This window comes from Diceros bicornis, unplaced genomic scaffold (genome assembly GCF_020826845.1).
Source record: "Diceros bicornis minor isolate mBicDic1 unplaced genomic scaffold, mDicBic1.mat.cur scaffold_55_ctg1, whole genome shotgun sequence".
Taxonomy (NCBI): Eukaryota; Metazoa; Chordata; class Mammalia; order Perissodactyla; family Rhinocerotidae; genus Diceros; species Diceros bicornis.
The window spans coordinates 3,532,139-3,553,663 of record NW_026691429.1 but is presented as its reverse complement, the minus strand read 5'-3'; the positions used below and the strand labels follow the sequence as shown (position 1 = coordinate 3,553,663).

The 21,525-nt window shown below is 44.4% G+C and overlaps 1 protein-coding gene and 1 pseudogene across 2 annotated transcripts in view; one reads left to right on the top strand and one right to left on the bottom strand.

Annotated features, from left to right (window-relative positions):
* The window catches only part of LOC131403122 (adhesion G protein-coupled receptor E1-like), a 281,846-nt pseudogene that overhangs the window by 83,876 nt on the left and 176,445 nt on the right, over positions 1-21,525 (bottom strand).
* Positions 7,900-21,525, top strand: part of LOC131403166 (mucin-5AC-like) — a 136,944-nt gene continuing 123,318 nt past the window's right edge. The window contains exon 1 of one of the 2 annotated variants that reach the window (XR_009219250.1): positions 7,900-7,919. The gene's annotated coding sequence lies outside the window, so the exon portion shown is untranslated. The remainder of the gene's footprint in view (positions 7,920-21,525) is intronic. The other variant, XR_009219248.1, reaches the window with a different exon arrangement.

The window sequence follows — 21,525 nt, the reverse complement described above, 5'->3', positions numbered from 1 at the left end:
GGGGTGGGGGAGCCTCCTTTGCTTTGCGAAAGTTCCTCTCTGTGCACCTACTATGGACTTTGTCATCCACGTGTATTAGTCACGGTTGTCTAGAGAAATAGAAATAGAATATATATAAACATAGAGATGTGGAGATGTATTACAGGAATATGGAGGCAGAGAAGTCCCACAATCTGCCATCTGCAAGCTGGAGAACCAGAAAAGCTGGTGGTATAACTCAGCTGAAGTCTGAAGGCCTGAGAACCAGCACCTCTAATGTCCAAGGGCAGGAAACTATGGGCGTCCCAGGTCAGGAGGATACAGTGGACTCACCCTTTCTTTTCCTTTGTGCTTAAACTAATTCTTGCTCATATAACAGTATTTTTGATGTTTCATATAGGAATCTAGCTTCCTTTCACATTACTCAACTTATTTACCAGTTGTAAACTTTATAAGTTATGTCCCACTCAAATAATAGATTTTCTCTTCTTCTCTAATATTATTTACCTCTTATTCTTTTGATTCTCATTTTTTCATGACTGCGCTCTCCAGTGCCACACCGAATCACAATAATGTTTGCCAGGAGCATTTTCCTCTTCTTAAGTGTAGCGTAAACATCAGATAAATTCCTTGTCAGGGCAGAGCAGGCATCTAAGAGAGAGAAAGTAAAAACGTGCAGGGGAATCACTTCTACCTAGAAATCAACAGCCTTGCTTCTCTTGGCTGTTTGGAGCTGGAGATGCTATGACAATGTGGCCAGCTGAGAATCAGAGGATCTCTCTCTAGTCCCAGGAATTAGTCCTGGTCAAATCTCTTAACATCTTTAGACCTCATTTTCTTCACCTGTAACATGAAGAGTTGGATGAGTCTTTTTGAGGTCTGAAATCCAGTGATTCCAAGATACCCTTCACCCAGATACACTTAACAAAGATCAGAGAGAATTTTTAGTTGTCTTCTTCTGCATCAACATTATTATCCATATCACCACTTAAAGACATATCAAATGTCTACTTTTGCATGACACTGATAAAACAGGTTCCATACCAAATTGCTGTTCATTGGGATAATAAACCTATAGTTAATTGTTTAGAGGTAAGTATAGAGATGGGCCCTGCTGGAACCAGCAATCAATGGGCCAAAAAGTCTTGCTTTATTTTACAGCAAGGCTGTGGATACATTCCCTAATACACCAGAATTCTTCTGTACTTCGAAAGTATGAAATAAATGGGAGCCTTGAATCCATGGTTACGAGTTAATGAGGACATGATTTTTAAAATTATACTAATGATGCCATTTGCCTAGTATGGGGCTGTTCTCTGGTGAGTCAAGAGCAGATGTATTCAAGGCCACTTTCATTCCTTTAATAAATATTTACTCAGTCCCTACCATTTGCTGCAAGATAGCAGTGATCTACCCTAAGAGCATTTATATTCTAGTAGGGTGACACAGACCATAAACAAAAAGAGAATCTTGAGGTGATCAATAAAGTTACATATACGTCAAGCATTTTTCATTCTGGACTATTTTTCACCCTTTCCCTTCTTTTACTCTTTCCCAGAACTCTAAGTATGGACTTGAAAACCCAGAAAGCATGGGTCCCATGTTTCTTCTCGCAACACCCCTGTTTCAAAGACATAGTGTTTATCATCTGAGAGTATGTCTCTTTAAGACTAAGTTCCTATGAATCAGCATTATTTCATCACTTTCTTGAGAGGACGGATGATATTATGAAGGGAAAACAAAATATCATGTGGGATTTATACTCGAAATGATGTTTCCACTCTAATTGTGTTATTTAATGTGGTGTGATTCGGGGCAAGTCAGTTACTCCTTCAGAGTCAGTGGTAATAATACCCTGAAAAGCATTCTCTAGAGATTAAATGAAACAAAGTATGAGAAACTGCTTTGTAAATTGCAAAGCAATCTATTTCAGCTTATTTTTTCTAATAATATTTTCATTTATCCGATCCTTTTTGACTCTACACAACCTGCCTAGACTGAGTTTTATCATTTATTCAACAATAATAATGGGTCAAAATGGTTGAATATTAGAAATTTCATATTGTTCAACTTAATTAAGAGGCCATCACAATATTTAATTTGGTTATATTTACAGTTAAATTTTTCATGTTGCCTTACCATGTGCCAGGCACATTCTAGGCGTCTGACACGTATTCACTCATTTAATCCTCACAACAATGCTATGGAGACAATACTATTAACCTCTATTGTATGGATGAGGAATATTAGAGGTTATATAATTGTCCAAGGTCACACAGCTGGTACCCAGGAAGTCTACCTCCAAAATCTCTTTTAGGGATCCATTAGAGGTCGTGGCGCTTACATTGTGAAAGGATCACCCTGGTTTCTGGTTGGTGAATGGACCAGAGGGGGCTAAGCAAGAAAGCACATGACTACTGAAATGATCCAGGCAAGCAATTCTGAATACAGGATTTCTTTCCTTTTTAAGGCTGAATAATATTCCATTGTATAGATGCCCCAGATTTTCTTAATCTTTTCACCCACAGATGCACAATTAGGTAGTTTCCATCTCTTGGCTATTCTGAATAATATTGCAGTGCATTTGTCAAACGTTTTCCTGGCACTTAATGAGTTTGAAAAATTTCTTCTTATACACATTAGTTACTGTAATGAACTACCTTTCTAAATGTCTAAAGTTTAAATATTTGTCATTCTACAGAACTACCTTGCCTAATCATGTTTTGTGTTGTTATCAGTTCATGAATGATCTAAGATTTTTGTACAAAAACTTGTTATAATGGCTTTTTTGCATGTATTCAGGAACCTTGCATAATATGGGTATTCCCTGATTCTTGATTTTTAGTAGAGTTTTCTAGTAAGCCTTTAGGATAGGAAATATCTTCCTAGATGTGAGGCAGAGAGCAGAAAAATAATAAAGTGATTGTTATATTTAATTATATCAAAAGGAAACTGTCGTTTTGCTAAATTGTTTTTACACGCCCTTTGCTTATTTGTAAGAATGGCATATATCGTTTTATTAATGAAAAGAAAATTCAATAAACAATTTTAACATAAAACAATATCTATTGAGAACTTATATGAAAATTTTAGCAATATGCTGTCACCAATTTCCTCATCTGCAAAATGGAGATAGATAATACCATCTTCCTATGGGTTGCTGTGAAAATACTCAAGAGTAATGTGTGTAAAATGCTTATCACCATGTCGGTTGGAAAGTGATGCCCCATTCATTTTTCACCGGGATGATGAGAGCTTTTTTTTTGGCTTGAAGTCTGTAGTTTTCAAAATATGTTCTACTGTTGTAAAGTGAATCCTTGTAACAAATTATTTGTAGAGTTAGAGGATCCCTTTGGAATACAAATTCAGGCTCCCGTGTGTGTGCGTGTGTGTGTGTCTATACGCACATCTCTCAAATAATACTTCAAGCCTTATAATGAAAAGCTACCTTCCCCACTCTTGACTCTGGTTCCAAAAACAACTTTTTTAATTTTCTGGTTGAAAATCTGTATTTCTATATTAGCTACTCATACACTTTTTCATTTTTCATCTTTTGACTATTTATAGTTTCTTTCTTCTCTGAAAAAATCAGCATGAAGAGTTCTTACATACATTAAAAACATAATTCCCCTTGCCCAATATAACTATTTAATGAATTAGGATAAATCAAAATTCAATGTCTACTGTTTTATGACATAAGTGTTTACCATTTTATAGCATACGAATCTTATCCAGAGATGTGCTACATCAGATATTATGAACACATTTTCTTTCTCACTTTTTCCTTTGACCTTTTAAATGGTAAAATTCCCTTATTTCTTTGTTGTCTTCCTATGGATTCATCACTAGTTCATCTCCTTCCACCAGAAATTTAAATCTCTTTTCAGTAACTTCTGACGCATGAGACAATTCATGGGCTTCAGGTTTTGCTTGGGGACCTCACTCTTGGGCTTGAACATATACACAGGCCCACATATACACAGTATGTCTGGAAGGATAGAGGAGAAAAGGATGTTTATCTCTGTGCAAAAGGACTGGGAGACAGTGATAGAGTGAGAATATTTTACTGACTTTGCACCACTCTTTGAAGTTTTCCTATACGTGCATCTACGACGTAGTGGCCTCCCTCCCCCCAGATTTTTAAATTAAAATTAAAATAGCGTTATGTCCTTATCTACTGTCTTGGGACAGTAAGTTGTAGAGAAATGTGAATATATGACCCAATTTTTTAATGAAATTAAGAACAGCAAACACGCACAAAAAATTTATAATTCTAAATATGGGCACATCATTCTATGAGGCTGTATAAACGTGAGGAAATGAATGAAGAAAAGCTGTTCAACATCCAGCTACCTGTACAGTATGGGGTCCACGGAAAGCCCTGCCTCCAGCCCCGCCCCTGGAGCTGATTTCCTCCCACTGTGAAGTCGGCCAGACTTATTCCAGCCCCACCCCCGCCTCTTCCCGCCCCTGGAACTGGTCTCCGCACAAGGCTCGGGCCTGGCTCCGCCCACAGCCTGGTCCCGCCCCTTGCCCCGCCCGCATCCTTTGTCCCCGCCCACAGCCCCGCCCCTAGAACTGATTTCCACCCACAGCCCCGCCCCTAGACCTGCTCCCTGTCCCTGGTGCTGACCCAGCCCGCGGCCCGGCCTCACATTAACTCTAGAACCTAGACACCTCCCCCGAGGCTGGGGTGCGCGGCCCCGCCCTGCCCCGCCCCCTGCCCCCCCCCCACCCCGCCGCCTCAACCCAGAGCCCCCAAAGGTTCGTCCTCCCCGAACCTGCGTCCTCCCTGAACGCCCGCCCGAGACCGGAAGCGGAAGCGCGGGCGGCGCCGTGGATGGAGCGGGAGGTCTGCGCGGTGTGTCCAGTCTTCTCGGCGCGGACGGCATTCCCGTGGACCTTCGGCCGAAGGGGCGACGCGCGGTAAGCGGCCGGCGGTCCCGGCTCCGGTCGCGGTCCAGGGAGGGGCCTGGGCCGCGGGCAGCCCCGTCAGGGCCCGGCGTCCCTCCGTCCCCCCGGAGCCCCGTTTCCCCCGGGCTGTTCGCTCAGGGCGCCCGAGGCTGCTGTTCCTCCCGGCTCCGGGCGCCGCCGGCCCCTCCTCAGAGTCGCCGTCACCGTCACCGTGTGATTTTGTCCGCAGGTGGCTTATCCGCGTCTGGAGGCGGTGTTTCGGTTGTTACTAATGGGGGCGCTCCTGGCATCTAGAGGGGGAGGCAGGGATGCTGCTCAGCGTCCTCCAGGGGCCAGGACGGCCCGACAGAGAATCATCCGGCCCCAAATGTCAGTGGTGCCGAGGTTGGGAAACCTGCTCCACGGCCTGAAAATCTCCCGAGCCTTGAATGAAGTGTGGGAATTGTTTACAAGTCATCGAGCCACTTACAGGGTCCCTAAATGACAAGCTTGTTTAAAGGGCCCAGAGTCACCAAAAAGTCTCTGTCCAGCCAAGTGAGTTGAGTGACTCAAGTGCACACAGCACAAAGCTGCTTCCTCCCATCTTGGGGAGCAGGTGACTGCATAGGAATCGGGAAAATTCAGTCACAGCCAACAGTTACAGTTAAATCAGTAAATACAAAAAAGAAAAGTGAATGGGGTGAACTTTCCATCCAACACCCTATAAAAGGCCTCAAAAGCTTGTTTGCGCTTTTTTTTCCCCCCCTCAGACACGAAAACATCCGTGGAGCTCCAGTTTGAGGTGAAACCAGGCTCAGGGTCCACCTGTCCTCGCTGATCCATGGATTTCTGTGTGACCAGGTGAGTACCCTGTGGACCTGGTACCAACAGGTTCCGGCAGCCTCCGCTGTGCAGAAGACCTGCCAGTGGGCTTTCCTGGGCTCAGGTTGTCACCACATGGACACTGAGAGTGAGGGTATCTTGAGAAAAATTATTGATGTTTGATGGATTATATTCAAGGGAAAGACGGTAAGCTGTGTGTGGTAAATATTTCAGTAAGTACAGTTATATGCAAATAAGAACACATAAAACAAGTGTAAATAACTGCAAATGTGTATTATAGTAGAAAATATAGATTTACTTGCATTGCATAATACTCAAAAGTCAGGATTTATATATAATGTAAATACAGAAATGTTTTGCGTGTGTATGTAGTATTAGAAGACATCCCATTAAATATTAGCAGGGATACTCAGCAACATTCCTTAGACCCATTCAACTTGACTTCTAAAGTCCTATAAATCCTCCACAAAAATTTGAAATATAGGAGCATTCAGGGAAAAAGATGATTGGAACTTCTTTGTATTAATAACAAATTTAACATTGAATTTGCCAGTAGCCAGATTTATTTTGAGCATTTTTTTCTTTATGCCATTTCAAATCATTGGGAGGAGTACTAAGCAACACTGTAGATTGCAGGGCAGGGCACTAGTCTCTAAAAAGACTGTCCTCACCACTTTGTCTTCTAAAGGGAATTAACTTTGTTTCTTGAAACTTTTCTGAAATAACGGTCTGGTGATTCACGTTGCAGAGAATCTTGTTAAGTAATTTTGTATTTAGTTGTTGGCCTCTACTAATTGTGTGTGTATGTGTGTGTGTGCCTTTTTCATTCTAGCTTTCCTGTGATGTTCTTGAGGGGAATGTGTGCTTGTCATGCAATAGATAGTCTTTGAGTTTATAATTTATGGTGACCCACCATCCTTGTTTACTCAGGACAGAGGGGTTTTCCAGGACACAGGACGTTTAGTGTTCAAACCAGGGCAGTCCTAGACAAACCGGGATGGTTCCTCATCTGATGAGCCAGGCCCTGGGCCACATACATGGGGACCTGGAGAACCAGAGAGACCTTGTCCCACCTCCGTGGAATTTATATTGTATTTGGGAATTTGGATTTTAGACAGTTAATGATGAGAGTGATGTGGGAGTTTGGCACAAGGGGACTCAACCTGAGGGGACAGGGAAGCCCTCTTGAGAAGGACTGATATTTAGCTTGAGAGCTAGAGATGGGACTGGATTTAGCTAGTTGGAGGGTTAGACTGGAGTGAGGGTGTGGGAGTGTGTTCAAGAGAGCGTTTCAGGCAGAGGGACCTGCATGAGGACACCCCTGAAGCAGAGAGCCTGGTGTGTCCATGAACTGAGAAGAGGGATGGCTGAGCTGAGTCAACACAGGGGGAGGGGTGTGAGCCACACCGGCGAGGGGGGACAGGCAGGACCAGATCAAGGGTGACTTGGGACTCTGTTCTAAGACCAGTGGGAAGACTCTGGAGAGATGCGAGTAGAAGGAGGATGTGATTAGCGTTTGGTCTAAGCACGTGGGTTCAGATGGACTTCATGGTTAAGAATGTAGACTTAAGAGGCGAGATGGGAGGTGCTGGGAATAAGATGAGGAATAAGGTGACTGTTCCCTAGGCCTGGGTGATGGCTGTGGAGCAGGAAAGAAGTAGAAAGAAAAGACCTTGGAGTGTAGAACCGAGAGAACGTAACGGTACTTTCTTGCTGCATGTGTCAGATGGCACAGGGCAGAGACTGTTCTCCTCGCTACTGTCCGTGCAGACCTGCAGGCGCCCCCTCACCCAGGTCTGTGTGTTCACCCCTCTTTGTCACTCACAGGCCCTCCTCCACATCCTAAAGGAAGTCAGGCCTTACTTGTGAGGGGGTTGTCTCACATGGGAGACACCGAGGAGAGCCTCTCCAGACATCAGAGCAGCCCCTTCAGCCTCTCCCTCAGCCTCTTCCCTTCCCCTCTCTCGCTTTCCACACCCAGAAGGACCCCTGCTCGGTATTCCATGTCCCCAGGTTCTCCCTCCCCCAGGCTTGAGAAGGGTGGGGCAGCCACTGGGGTGGACATCATCTGCACCTTCCACTCTGACCCCCGCTGGTCCCAGGCTGGACGGAGAGCGACTCTACAGGGAGCTGAGCCATTAGACCCAGGGCGTCGCCCACCTGGGCTCCCCTCACCCTGGACGGGGACAGCCTCTACGTCAGTGGTGAGGGGCTGTGCTACAGCCACACTCTCTCTCCCAGTCAGAGTTCTGTGTTGCCTCCATTGCTCTAAAGTGAGCTATGATCCATCTCTCTATGCTCCTGGTCTGGGATCAGTCTTCTCATCACTGTGTGATCACTGGGTCCAGCCACCTTCCATCTCATTGCCTCCACCCTGAACACCCCTCCCCTCTATCCCTCTGCTTTCCCCACAAAGCTCCCTACATCCCCCCTCTCCCTTAATCCTTTATGTTCACCCCAACTCTTGCTCAGCTCCTCTCGCCTTCTCTCCACAGATTACACCTATGGAGCCGCAGCCCCGACTACCACCAGTAAGTATTCCTGGCCCTGATGTCCTGGGTCCCGTCCGCATTTGGGGTTGGGGAGCACTTGTTCTCCTTCACCCGCTGTCCTTGGTGAGGGAAGCACCTGGAAGGGCCCTAATTCATCCCTTCTCTCCCTCCCGGGTTCTGGTGGAGAGTCCCAGCCCAGTGTGAGAAAGCCTTAGACACAGACGTGTTCTCCACCACATTCTGACCCCACGTGGTTTTCACTTTAATTCTCCTGAAGCCCCGCCCTTGGTCCTCCTTTTCCAGGTATCCCATCCGTCTGTCCAGTTTTCTGCCCGTCCATCTGTCTCTCCTCCAAGTTCAGTCTCTCTTGTTCACCTATCTCTCTCTCTTGGGCTGCTCTCATCCACAGGCTTGCTCATCCCTCTACTCACACAGTCACCCGTCCCCTCACTCTCATTTATGCTTCACCTGTGAATGGTGGTCCTGGCACAGCCACTGCTGGAGCCCGGGTGAGCCTGGGGGCTCCTCCCACTCTGTCCCTCCCTGAGACAGCCCTCGCCACAGCTCCCGAGCCGGCCACCACGTCCCTGCATACTTCATCATCACCTGTGCCACCAGAAGCCACCACAGGTATCTGGGGGTGCCTTTTCCTTCCCAAGAGAAGCTCTCCAGCCCCACTCCTCCACCAGCCAGTTGTGATCCAGGAGCTGGGAAGCCACAGTGTGAGATTCTGGTTTTAGGGCAATCATGCTGATCACAAAGATTATACCGACGGTTCAGTCTCAGGCCAGCCCTCAGAGAGCCCCGAGTCTTGTGAAATTAACACACCATTATAGTACAATGTGGGATGTTTCGGGGAGAGGCGCCTGGCATCATTTGGAGGGGAAGAGCTTGCTAGAGAAAGTTTCACCAGAATGGAGTCTTTAAGAATAAGTAGTAGGGACCCTGGCAACTAGAGGATGAAGGGTTTTCCTGGCAGAGAGGATTCCATGATCAAAGGCTCCGGCCAGAAACAACATGCCGTATGGGGAGAATTGAAATGAATTTGGGTTGCGTGAAGCATGGAGTTTAACCCGCAGTACATGGATAAAATGAGACTGAAAGGTCAGCAGGAGGCAGATTGAGTAGAGCCTTGAGTGCCAGGTCAAGAAGGTTGAACTAACACTGAAGGCCATAGGGAGCCATGGGTGGTGCTAGAGCAGTGGTGGCCCTAGTGAGGTATTCATTTCAGAAAGATTCTTCTAGTGGTCCATGTAGAACATCCTTTAGACAGAGCATCCAGTGAGCCTGCTGGGGTGTTGGTCCGGGTGAAGCAAGTTAAGACCTGAGCTGGGACAGGGATGGAGAGAGGGAGTGTATGTGAGGACCGGTGCGCAACTGGAATTGGTGTTACTGGGAGGGAGGAGGAGCTGAGCAGATGTGCTGGTTCTGACTTGGGTGACCACACGGGTGGGTGGTGGTGCCACTGGGAGAGAAGACGACAGATGATAATGAGTGCAGGACTCTGGTGTGGTCTCAGGCCAGCTCTCAGTGATGGCCATCGCTCTCCCTCTCGTCTTGCAGCTTTGGGACACAACCTGAAGTCCCTCACAGTCACCTTCCCCATCTCCACCCTCCGGTATTCATCAGACAGGAGCAACGGCTCAGCCACGTTCAACTCCACTGAGAGGGTCCTGCAGAGCCTGGGGAGACCCTGGTCCCAGCAGCTCCTGGTGGGTTAAATCCCACCCAGCCCCTCCCCCACTCCCTGTCCCTCCTGCTCCTCCTCCTCCTCCTTCCTCCCCAGCTGGATCCTTGTTTAAGAAGAGCAGCCTGGGCCTCTTCTCCTTGAGTTGCAGACTGGTCTCCCTCAGGTGAGACCCTCCCCTGAGCATTTGCCCCTAATGACCACTTTTGTCACCACCCCTCTCTCAGTCTCCCCACTGTCCTCCCATTTCCTCCTTCCTGTTCTGGCCCCCACCCCAGAGGTTTCAGGACCTCTCTCTAGAGTCCCCACATCCCTCTCTCCCCAGGCCTGAAAAGGGTGGGGAAGCCACCAGTGTGGACGCCGTCTGCACCTACCATCCTGACCCCGTGGGCCACCATGCCTCTGTGCTGGGAGCGGAGAGTCTCCACCTGTCTGCTCTTCCTCTCGGTGGCTCCAGACTCTGCAGCCCAGAGTTTATCCATCCAGAGAGAGCACCAGCTACATTTCCACATCATCAGCTGGAACCTCAGCAGCCCGGAGCCCACATCCTCGGAGTACACTGCCCTGCTGAGGGACACCCAGGACCAGGTGGGGTCTCCCCTCTCGCATTGCTCCTTGTCCTGAGGGCACCCTCATTCCTCCGTCTGACTTACATCTGTTACGTGATTGTTTCAACCCTTCACTTTCCCTGCGTGCCTGGGTTCTCTCAGTGTCCAGAGGTGATGTCCTAGCTGCCTTCCCCATTTCTCACATGGGTAAACTGAAGCTCAGAGAGGGGATTATTGTGCCTAAGGTCACACAGTGAGTTAGGGGCAGAGCCAGGATTTGAAGTCAGGTATCCCTTGCCCCAAGGTCTGTGATCTTTCACTGGCTCCAGTGGCCCCCTGCGTCTCCAGGAGACCTTCATCTCACCCACTCTGCCTCGCGTTTGTTCTAGGTCACCAAGCTCTACAGAGGCAGCCAGCTGTGAGACATATTCCACTCCTGCCTGGTCACCGACCTGATGTAGGTTGAGGAGATTGGAAGCATTGGTTGAGCTGGTGGCTGATGGCTCTGAGCTCCCGTGACACATCCTTGATCTGGAAGTCACTGACATGGTGCCCATTCTGCCCCACATCCCTGTCAGCTAATCCTAGCATCTCCTTCCATAGGTTTTCGGGGGTTGAGAAAAGCATTAACATTTGGGGCCACCAACCTCCAGCATCCTCCTCCTCCTCCTCTTCTGGAAAGGTTCAACAAATATTAGCGGTCTAACTGTGCTCTCCAATATTGGAACCGCTAACCAGATGGGGCAATTTAAATTTTTTATACACCTATTGGCATACGATGCACATATTGTGTGTGGGGGGGTGTATTTTTTAGGTTTTTCTATATACAATATCTTCTCTGCAAAACAAAGAGTTTTACGTCTTCCCTTCCAGTTGGGGTTTCTTTTATTCCTTTTTCTTGCCTAATTGCCCTCATTAGAACCTCTAGTACCTGTGATTAACATACGAGATAAGGGAAGACATCAATGTCTTGTCCCTGGTCTTAGGGGGAAATTTTCAGTCTTTCACCATTGAATATGATGTTAGCCGTGGGTTTTTCATCGATGCTGTTTATAGGTTGAGAAAGTTTTTTTCTATTCCTAATTTCTTGCATGTTTTCCTTTTTAGACATGAAGGGCGTTGTATTTTGTGAAATTCTTTTCTGTATATGTGGTCGAGATTGCGTGGTATTGGCCGTTATTCTATTAATATGGTGTATTACATAATCAAGTTTTCAGATATTAAGCCAACCCTTCAACTAGAGGTGAGAGATTAAGATGTTCTCAAGTCTTTCCTGGGCGTGCAACACGCCTGAGCCTTTGTGGCCTTCTGGATGCCCGCAAATACCCTGGAGCTTTTCAAAGCCCCCTGTGGACATCTCATTCCCCCAATTTTTCTTCTAAGTTTTTGGCTCACCTCTTGCCTGCCTCAGCTGGTATCACTCCCTCAGGCAACTACAATAGAAAACAATTAGCCCTGATTGTTTTTAGCAAGTGCCCTGGGGACAGACTTTCCTCCCTGGGCAAGCTCTGAGTCTAGTAACGACAAGCCCTGAACATGGGGCGTTTTCGGGGAGCTGCCAGGCAGGTCAGCTAGTGGCAGTTGGGTGGGGAGGGGTCTTTTCAGAGCTCCACACCCATTATGGCTGCTGTGCTGCTGGTTGTCTCAGCTACCATGGTTCTGAGACTGACGGTTTTCACAGTTGTGGAGGATATTGTGAGAGCAGGATGGGAATAGTGAAAGTTATAGTGCCACAAAGTTTGCTCCCCTTTATCAAGATTCCACCGTGTGTCTTCACTAAACCCTCCTCAGATTCTTACAAGCCTTTGATTAATTTCTAGACTTCTGAAAAATTGATTTTGACCATTTTTACCAGTGTTCTCATTGTTTTTATGCATTTGCAGAAGTCCTTACTCCAAAGTTTCAAAAATGTTCTCCCTGTAGTTATTTATTTATAAATTAATTACTTTAAATGAAATTACATGAGAAATTCAGTTCCTCACTCACACACACTAGCCACATTTTAAGTGCTTGATAACAACATGGGGCTAATAATGAGTGTATTTGGTAGTGCAGGCAAATGTTGACATTATTGCAGAAAGTTCTCTTGGACAGGACCCAGAAGCAGGGAATCTAGAATCAGGGTAGAATTCCAGACACCCTTGTTCATCCCTTGTGTCCTTCCAGGTCGGTCTCCCATGGTAACCACACTGCAGTGGACTCACTGTGTACCCAGCCGCCTTGGCACAGAGACTGGATAGAGTTGCCATCTATGAGGAATTCCTGCGGCTGACCAGAATAGTACCCAGCTGCAGAACTTGACCCTGGACGGGAAGAATGTCCTTGGGGATGGTAAGGCTCCCTGGTCATTGGGGAAGAAAGTGAGGCCTTTCTAGGGACTCTGGAGGCCTGGGGCTGAGAGAACACTGAACTTGCTCAGGCTGGCAGGAGGTGGCATAGTCCCCCAGTCTTTACCCACCATTGAGAGAGAGAAAAGGACACCAGTGTAGTATGGGAGGCCCTCACCTTCTCCTAGACAGCTCAGTGACCTCAAGCTAGTCACCTCCCCTCTACGGACTTTTGTTTCCTTATGTCTGCACTGAGAGCCACTGGGCCCGATGGTCAATGAGGGCCTCCAGCTGTGTGTGAAGCAGACTTACAGGTTTGGGGGTGGATGTGGTTTCTGATCCACAGGCTATAGTTTGCCAAGTCCCGCTCTAGATGAGCACCAATGCACTAGAACATTCTGCAGTGGTGGAATGTTCTATATCTGTGCTGTCCAGTGCATAGCTGCATGTGGCTGTTGAGTGCTCGAAAGATGGTATTGTGACTGGTCTTTATTGTTACTGATTTTTAATGTTACTGAGGTTAGAATTTTTATTTTATTTAACTAAAATTAATTTTAATTCAAAAAGAGACTTGCTGCTGCATATCAGACAGCACACCTCTAAGAGGTTGTCTGGGTAGAGGCACAAGTAGGGGGACCTGCACCCCTCCCCCCATGTCCACTCCCTCCTGGAGTTTATGTTTAGCTGGCAATAACAAGAATAGAGAATTGAAACTTATCAATTATTTGATCTGAACAAACTCATATTTTTAGGGGGTAACCAGAGAAGACTTCCTGCAGGAAATTACATTGTAGGTTAATCCTAGAAAATGAATATTAAGCAAATAGATAAAGGAGAAGGGGATGATGTGTTTCTAGGCACGGAAGAACAATTTTGAGTGGGAATTTACGAATTTAGAGAGATCACATAGGCTTGCCAACTGTGATGACCCATTCTCCCCCCAGCCGTCATAAGACAGTCCAACCCAAATTCAGTCCTCTGTGTCCAGAGGTATTAATTTGGTTTAATTTATTACACTTTTGTTCTGTGATAATGGCCTTGGATTTTGTAGCAAAGTGTGCTCACTTTTTAGAGATGGAAAGTAAAATGGGGTGAAACATCATGATGTCTACTTGACTTTAATATTTCATTGAAAACATGGGATGAATCAAGGGCGGCAAGTGTTAATAATTTATACATTGATGAAATATTGTTTTAATTGGATGGAATATACATTGTTAAATCTAGATGATGGATGTTTATGAGACTGTTCCCTTTATTTTTCTGTGTCTAAAAGTTTTATTAAAAAGAGTGAAACACACTCACATGCATTCTCCATTTCATTCACTTCCAGAATATTCTCCCAACAGAGATGACACCTTGACTGAGAAGCATGGTAAAGCTGCATGAAACCCCAGCCCACGGTAGGGGGCGAGTATCTTGATGCTGTGCCTCATTGAAGAGAACCATGCGCACAGGGTCTTGGATGATGAGGAAAGTTGGCCAACCCTTGTCAAGGACGGTTGAGGCACACTGGGGTCAGCAGGAGCCCTGGGGCGATGACAGGAGGTGGCTCACCCCACCACTTGTCTCCCCAGACCTCCCCTTCTGGGTCCTCATCCTCATCTGCTTGGCAGGCCTCCTGGTGCTCATCACAGGCCTGATCTGCTGTCTCCTGGTAAGCCATGACGTGTTGATTGTCTTCTTACCATTGGGTTGTAAGAGCTCTTTATATATTATAAGTACACGTCCTTTTCTAGGGATATGTTTTGCAGATGTTTTCTCCCAGTCTGTGCGTGGCTTGCCTTCTCCTTCACAACATGAGTCATAGGGGAAATATAAGTGACGGTCATCATGAGATTCTACCACACTTGAGAATGGCTAAAATTAAAAAGACTGACTATAGCAAGTGTTGTTGAAGATGTCAAGTCACTGAAACTCTCATCGAGTGCTGGTGAAAAATAGCTTGGATGCGTCTTTAATAATTACATACGTCTATCCAGCCATTCCTCTCCTAGGTATCCATCCAAGGGAAATAAACTCGTATGTCTATACACAGACTTGTACACACATGTTGATAACAACCTATTTATTCTAGACAAAAACGGAAAACAAGCAAAATGTCCATCTACTGGTTAACAGATACACAAAGTGTGGTATATCCCCACAGTGGAATACTATTCAACCATAAAAAAGAATGAATTATTTTTTTTCTTTTTTAATTATTTTATTGAAATTATAAAGGGTGTTAACATTGTGTAATTTCGGGTGTTCATTATTATTTGTGAATTTCTGTATAGACTGCATGCTCACCACCAGCAGTCTAACTATTATCCATCACCATGCATATGTGCCCCTTTAACTCTTTCACTCAATGCCCAGCCCCCATCCCCTCTGGTAACCACTAATCTGTTCTCTTTATCCCTGTATATGTTTATCTTCTGCGTATGAGTGAAATCATGCATATTTGATTTTGTCTGGCTTATTTCATTTAACATCCTACCCTCAAGGTCCATCCAGGTTGTTGCAAACACGATGATCTTGTCTTTTTTTTTGGCTGAGTAGTATTCCATTGTATATAATACATACCACCTCTTCTTTATCCATTCATCTGTAGCAGGGCGCTTGGATTGCTTCCATGTCTTGGCTATTGTGAATAACGCTGCAGTGAACACAGGGGTGCATAAATCTCTTTGAATTGTTGATTTCAATTTCTTTGGATAAATACCCAGTAGTGGGACAACTGGAAGGTATGCTATTTCTATTTTTAATTTTTTGGGAAATCTCCATAGTGTTGTCTCTAGTGGCTGCACCAGTTTGCATTCCCACCAGCAGTGTGTGAGGGTACCCTTTTCTCCTTATCCTCTCCAACATTTGGTACTTTTTGTCTTGGGAATTATAGTTATTGTGACAGGTGTAAGGTGATCTCTCATTGTAGTTTTGATTTGAATATCCCTAATAATTAGTGATGTTTTACATCTTTTCATGTGTCTGTTGGCCTTCTGTATATCTTCTTTGGAAAAATATTTGTTCATATCCTCTGCCCATTTTTAGATTGGATTATCTGTTTTTTTTTTGTTGTTGGGTTGTGTGAGTTGTTTATATATTTTGGAGATTAACCCCTTGTCAGATATATGATTTGCAAATATTTTCTCCCAGTTGGTGGGTTGTCTTTCCTTTTTTTTTTTTGGTGAAGAAGATCAGCCCTGAGCTAACATCCATGGTAATCATCCTCTTTTTTTCTGAGGAAGACTGGCTCTGAGCTAACATCTATTGCCAATCCTCCTCCTTTTTTTTTTCCCCCAAAGTCCCAGTTGATAGTTGTATGTCATAGTTGCACATCCTTCTAGTTGCTGTATGTGGGACGTGGCCGCAGCATGGTCGGAAAAGTGGTGCGTTTGTGTGCGTCTGGGATCTGAACCTGGGCCGCCAGTAGCGGAGCGCGCACGCTTAACCACTAAGGCTCGGGGCCGGCCCTGTCTTTTCGTTTTGTTCATCGTTTCCTTTGCCTTGCAGAAGCCTTTTAGTCTCATGTAGTCCCATTTGTATATTTTTTCTTTTCTTTCCCTTGCCTGAGTAGACGTGGTATTGGAAAAGATGCTGCTAAGACCGATGTCAAAGACTGTACTGCGTATGTTTTCTTCTAGGAGTTTTATCGTTTCAAGTGTTAGATTCAAGTCTTTTATCCATTTCGAGTTAACTTTTGTGTATGGTGGAAGATAATGATCTACTTTCATTCTTTTGCATGTGGCTGTCCAGTTTTCCCAACAGCATTTATTGAAGAGACTTTCCTTTCTCCATTGTATGATCTTGGCTCCTTCGTCAGAGATTAACTGACCACAGATGTGTAGTTTTCTTTCTGGGCTTTCAGTTCTGCTCCATTGATCTATGAGTCTGCTTTTGTGCCAGTACCATGCCATTTTCATTACTATAGCTATGTAATATATTTTCAAGTTAGGATTGTGATGCCTCCAGCTTTGTTCTTTCTTTTCAGGATTGCTTTGGCTGTTCGAGGTCTTTTGTTATTCCATATATATTTTAGGATTCTGTGTTCTATTTCTGTGAAGAATGTCATTGGAATTCTGATTGGCATTGCATTGAATCTGTAGATTACTTTAGGTAATATGGACTTTTTAACTGTGTTTATTCTTCCAATCCGTGTGCATGGAATATCTTCCCATTACTTCAGGTCATCATTGATTTCTTTCAATAATGTCTTATAGTTTTCATTGTATAGGTCTTTAACCTCTTTGGTTAAATTTATCCCTAGAGACTTTTTTCTTTTTGTTGCAATTGTAAATGGGATTGTATTCTTGAGTTCTCTTTCTGTTAATTCATTATTAGAGTAGAAATGCAACTGATTGTGGTAAGTTGATTTTGTACGCTGCAACTTTGCTGTAGTAGTTGATTATTTCTAATAGTTTTCTGATGGATTCTTTATGGTTTTTTCTATTTACAATCATGTCATCTGCAAACAGCAAGAGTTTCATTTCTTCCTTTCCAATTTGGATTCCTTTTATTTCTTTTTCCAGCCTAATTGCTCTGGACAAAACCTCCAGTACTATGTTGAATGGGATATGTCCTCTTGGTGGAAAGTCCCCTTTATCATTATATACTGCCCCTCTTTGTCTCTCATAGTCTTTTTTATCTTGAAGTCTGCTTTGTCTGATCTAAGTATGGCAACACCTACTTTCTTTTATTTGCCATTTTCTTGGAGTATTGTCTCCCATCCATTCATTCTGAGCCTGTTTGTTTTTAGAGCTGATATGTGTTTCCTGGCGGCAGCATATCCTTGGGTCTTCTTTTCTAATCCACCCCACCACTCTGTGTCTGTTGATTGGAGAATTCAGTCGATTTACATTTAGAGTGATTATTGATACATGAGGGCTTAATCCCACCTAATCTATATTTCCATTGTTCCTCTTCCTTTGTGTTTCTGACTACCATTTCATTTTGGGGGTTTTCTAAGGCACTTTTCTCTTTTTTTATGATCTATGGCTCTGCTCTGATTTTTTGTTTGCTGGTTACTCTGAGGTTTGTATGAAGATCTCATAGATGAGACAGTCCATCTTCTGATAGCCTCTTATCTCCATTAGCCTAAGCCGGTTCCATCCCTTTCCTCTTTGCCTTCTGAGTTATTGTTGTCACAAGTTATTCATTTTTGTGTTGTGCGGTTGTGACTAAGTTGAAGTGTTTATAGTTACTTTTGATGCCTTCCTTCCCTTCTTCTTTTAAGTTATAATTAAGTATTTGCTAGCCTGTTGTGAAACAGAGCTGTAGCTTTCTGATTTTGTCTATTTATCTCTTTGATCAAAGCTTTGTAGACATTTTCCTTCTTTTTGTTTCAGGTATGAGGGCGTTTTTGATCATTGCTTGTATGGGAGATCTTGTGGCGATGAATTCCCTCAGCCTTTGTTTATCTGGGAAAACGTTTATTTCTCCATTGTATCATAAGGATCATTTCACTGGATAGAGTATTCTTGGCTGAAAGTTTTTTTCTTTCAGTATTTTAAATATATCATTCCATTCTTTCCTTGCCTGTAAAGTTTCTGCCAAGAAATATGCTGAAAGCCTGATAGGGATTCCTTTGTAGGTTATTTTCTTCTGTCTTGCTTCCCTTCAGATTTTTTCTTTGTCATTGTATTTTGCCAATTTTACTATTATACGCCTTGGAGAAGGTCTTTAAGCATTGATGTAATTAGGCGTTCTGTTGGCTTCATGTATTTGTAAGTCCGGTTCTTGCCCAGGGTTAGGAAGTTCTCAGCTATTATTTCTTTGAACAAGCTCTCTGCTCCTTTCTTCCTCTTTTCTCCCTCTGGAATACGTATAATTCTTAGGTTGCTTTTATAATTGTGTCATATATTTCTCCAAGAATTCCTTCATTTTCTAAAAATCTGAGTCCTTTCTCCTCGTCCACTGGAAGCATTTCTATATTTCTATCCTCTAAATCACTTATTCTTTCAACCATGATATCAGCTCTATTTTGTAAGGATTCTAGATTCTTTTTTATCTCATTAATTATGTTCTTTATATCCAGAATTTCTGCTTGTTTTTTTTTAATAGTTTCAGTCTCTTTGGTGAAGTCTTCCTTTTCCTCATTAATTTTATTCCTGAGTTCAGCGAACTGTCTGAACATTCTTGTAACTTGGTGAGTTTCTTTATGACAGTTATTTTGAATTCTTTGTCATTTAGATTGTAAATTTCTGTGACTTCAAGTTTGGTTTCTGGAGATTTGTCATTTCCTTCTGCTCTGAATTGTTACTGTAGTTTCTTATGGTATTTGATGAACTTATCTTTTGCCTGCGTATTTGTGGTAGTATCAGGTCGCAGACTGGTGAGGGTGGGCCTCTTTACATAGTCTATGGAATTGAATGCTAATCTCTTCCACAAACAGCCGTGTGAACACATCCAGAAATAATGCTTAACTAGCTTTCTGGGCATCCCTTAGCTCTGTCAAGTTGACACCTGAAATTAACCAAAAAGGGTCAAGTTACAGAAGTGAGATGGGGGGATCTTTCATTGGGTCAGGAAGGAAAAGGACTGAGGTGGTTTTGGAAGGATCTGGAATTTTCTGGACTTTCTCGAAGAGCTTTGATAGAGCAGTCTTAGCAGTCATGGGGAAGGAAGCCTATTTCAGAGGGTCAAAGAGTGACTGAGAAACGGAAGGGCAGAGAGGGAGTGGAGGTGCACAGCTGTGCCTTGTGCCTCCTGACAACGGCCTCTGGATTTAACACAGTGATGGCTCCGTCCCAGAGCCCACAGCTTTGGTGTGGGGCTGACTCCTCCCGAGGACTAGGGTGTTCTAATTCCTCAGTGTGAGCTAATCTGCATATTCCAAATCCCCAATGTCCTAGCAATGGGGTGTCAGATGGCCCTCTCTGGTCCAGCAGGATCCAGGCACAGGACCCTTTATGGGACAGGAGGAGGAGCCGGGTGTACACGGGGTTCTTACCTGCCAGACCTGGAGTTCTGGGGAGTGGAGCTGAGTGAGGCCACAGTGCAGGAGCCGCTGACTGGGTTTGAGGCCACCTGGGAGGAGAGCAGAGTAGGAATGGGCATGGGGGACGGTCTAGACAAGACCTGCCCCCTCATTTGTATGCTGCATCTCTGTGCCTTGACACAATCTGCTCCTCAAGTCTCGTTACCAAGAGCTGATTTCTTCCCTCATCGTATCTTTTCTTCCTTCTTCTTATATTGTTAAATTATTTTAAGTTAAATTTCGCTGGGTTTTCTCTCCCATACATTTAAAATTATTCCTTACTGATTCTTAGATGGAGACTATGATTTCAGTGAGTTACAATGAGAAATGAAGGAGTTCAGGGGTGATAACTGTGGACCTGAGAAATTTAAATGATGGCATGGGGCGTGGTCCATGATCTTCAGGACAGCCATATGATAAGCCACATGATAATCAGAATTTTTAAGACAAGGTACTGTTAGGTTTTATGGTTTGAGTGAGAACAAAGGGAGAGGCCTACAATTGACACACAGTTTACCAACAGCAGAGAACCCTCCCTCACCTCTTCCAGCTCCTGGTGGTTCCTGCTTCCCTGTCTTGCGGCAGCAGATCTCCAATCTCTGCCTACGTCTTTCACATGATCTTCTTCCCTCCATGTCTCTGTGTCCTCATCTCTTCTTACAAGGATGCCAGTCACTGAATTGAGGGCCCACCCTAAATACAGGATGAGTTCATCTTCATATCTTTAATCATATCTGCAAAACAAAAATCATATCTCCATTTAGACCAGTTTCCAAATAAGGTCACTTTCTGAGGTTCAGGGTGGACATAAATTTTTGGGAGACTTTATTCAACCTACTACAGCCTCTACCCTATAGTTGAGGTTGGGAGAAATGCATCTTGGAAGTGACTGTCTTATGCCTGGTGGGACCTAAGGGGTTGCCTCATCATCAGCCATACAAAGTATACAGACGGCGTTCATGGCTCAGGCAGATCTGAATGGTAACAATATTGGAGGAGCAGTTTTCCTCAAAAGTACTTGATTCAATGTAAGAAAGTTAAAAACCATAATATAATTTGATTTTTTAATTGTGATGTTAATTCTTAAATTCATATGGAAATTTTACAAAGTGAAAAAATTTTGAAAACCAACCAAACAAAATAAACATGAGGGAGAATAAGGAAAAGGGTGACATATCAAAACATTTCCCCAGCTACGTTAACACAAATGGCAGAATAATATGCTCACAGAATCAGTCTCTCCACTGAAGCAAAGATTCAGTGGACAAAACTGACAGAATCAACTGTCTCAGAACTCCGGAACATAACAAAAATTATAGCAACCAGAGGAGTGATTAATGAAGGAAAACGTGGCTGGATTGGTGTAAGAAAGCATTGTGGTGTTTTTCTTAACACCTACCCACTGCCATTCCCCAGTACAGCAGAGGTCGTGAGGCTGGGAGCCCACATTCCTTGCATGGCTACCTGGTGCCAGGGGACAAACATTGACCTTGTCCTTGAAACAGGGTGATTGTGTGACCGGGTGGTAGTGACCTGTCTGTTGTGTCCCTGAGGGAGCAGTGCAGAAGCTGACATGGATTTCTCCCCCTCAGGCCTGAGGGACTTTCCTGGTGGTGTCATTGTCTGATGAAAGATTTAAAGCTCTATCCTACTGGTAGATGTCTGGGTAAGGGGTGATGAATGGGGTAAGCAGCAGACAGACCAAAAGATCTGGAAAGGAGGCATCTGAGGAGGAAGTTTTTTGGGGAATAAAAGCTTAGAAGGGCCACTGCATCTACATGGAAGGCAGAGTTCAATG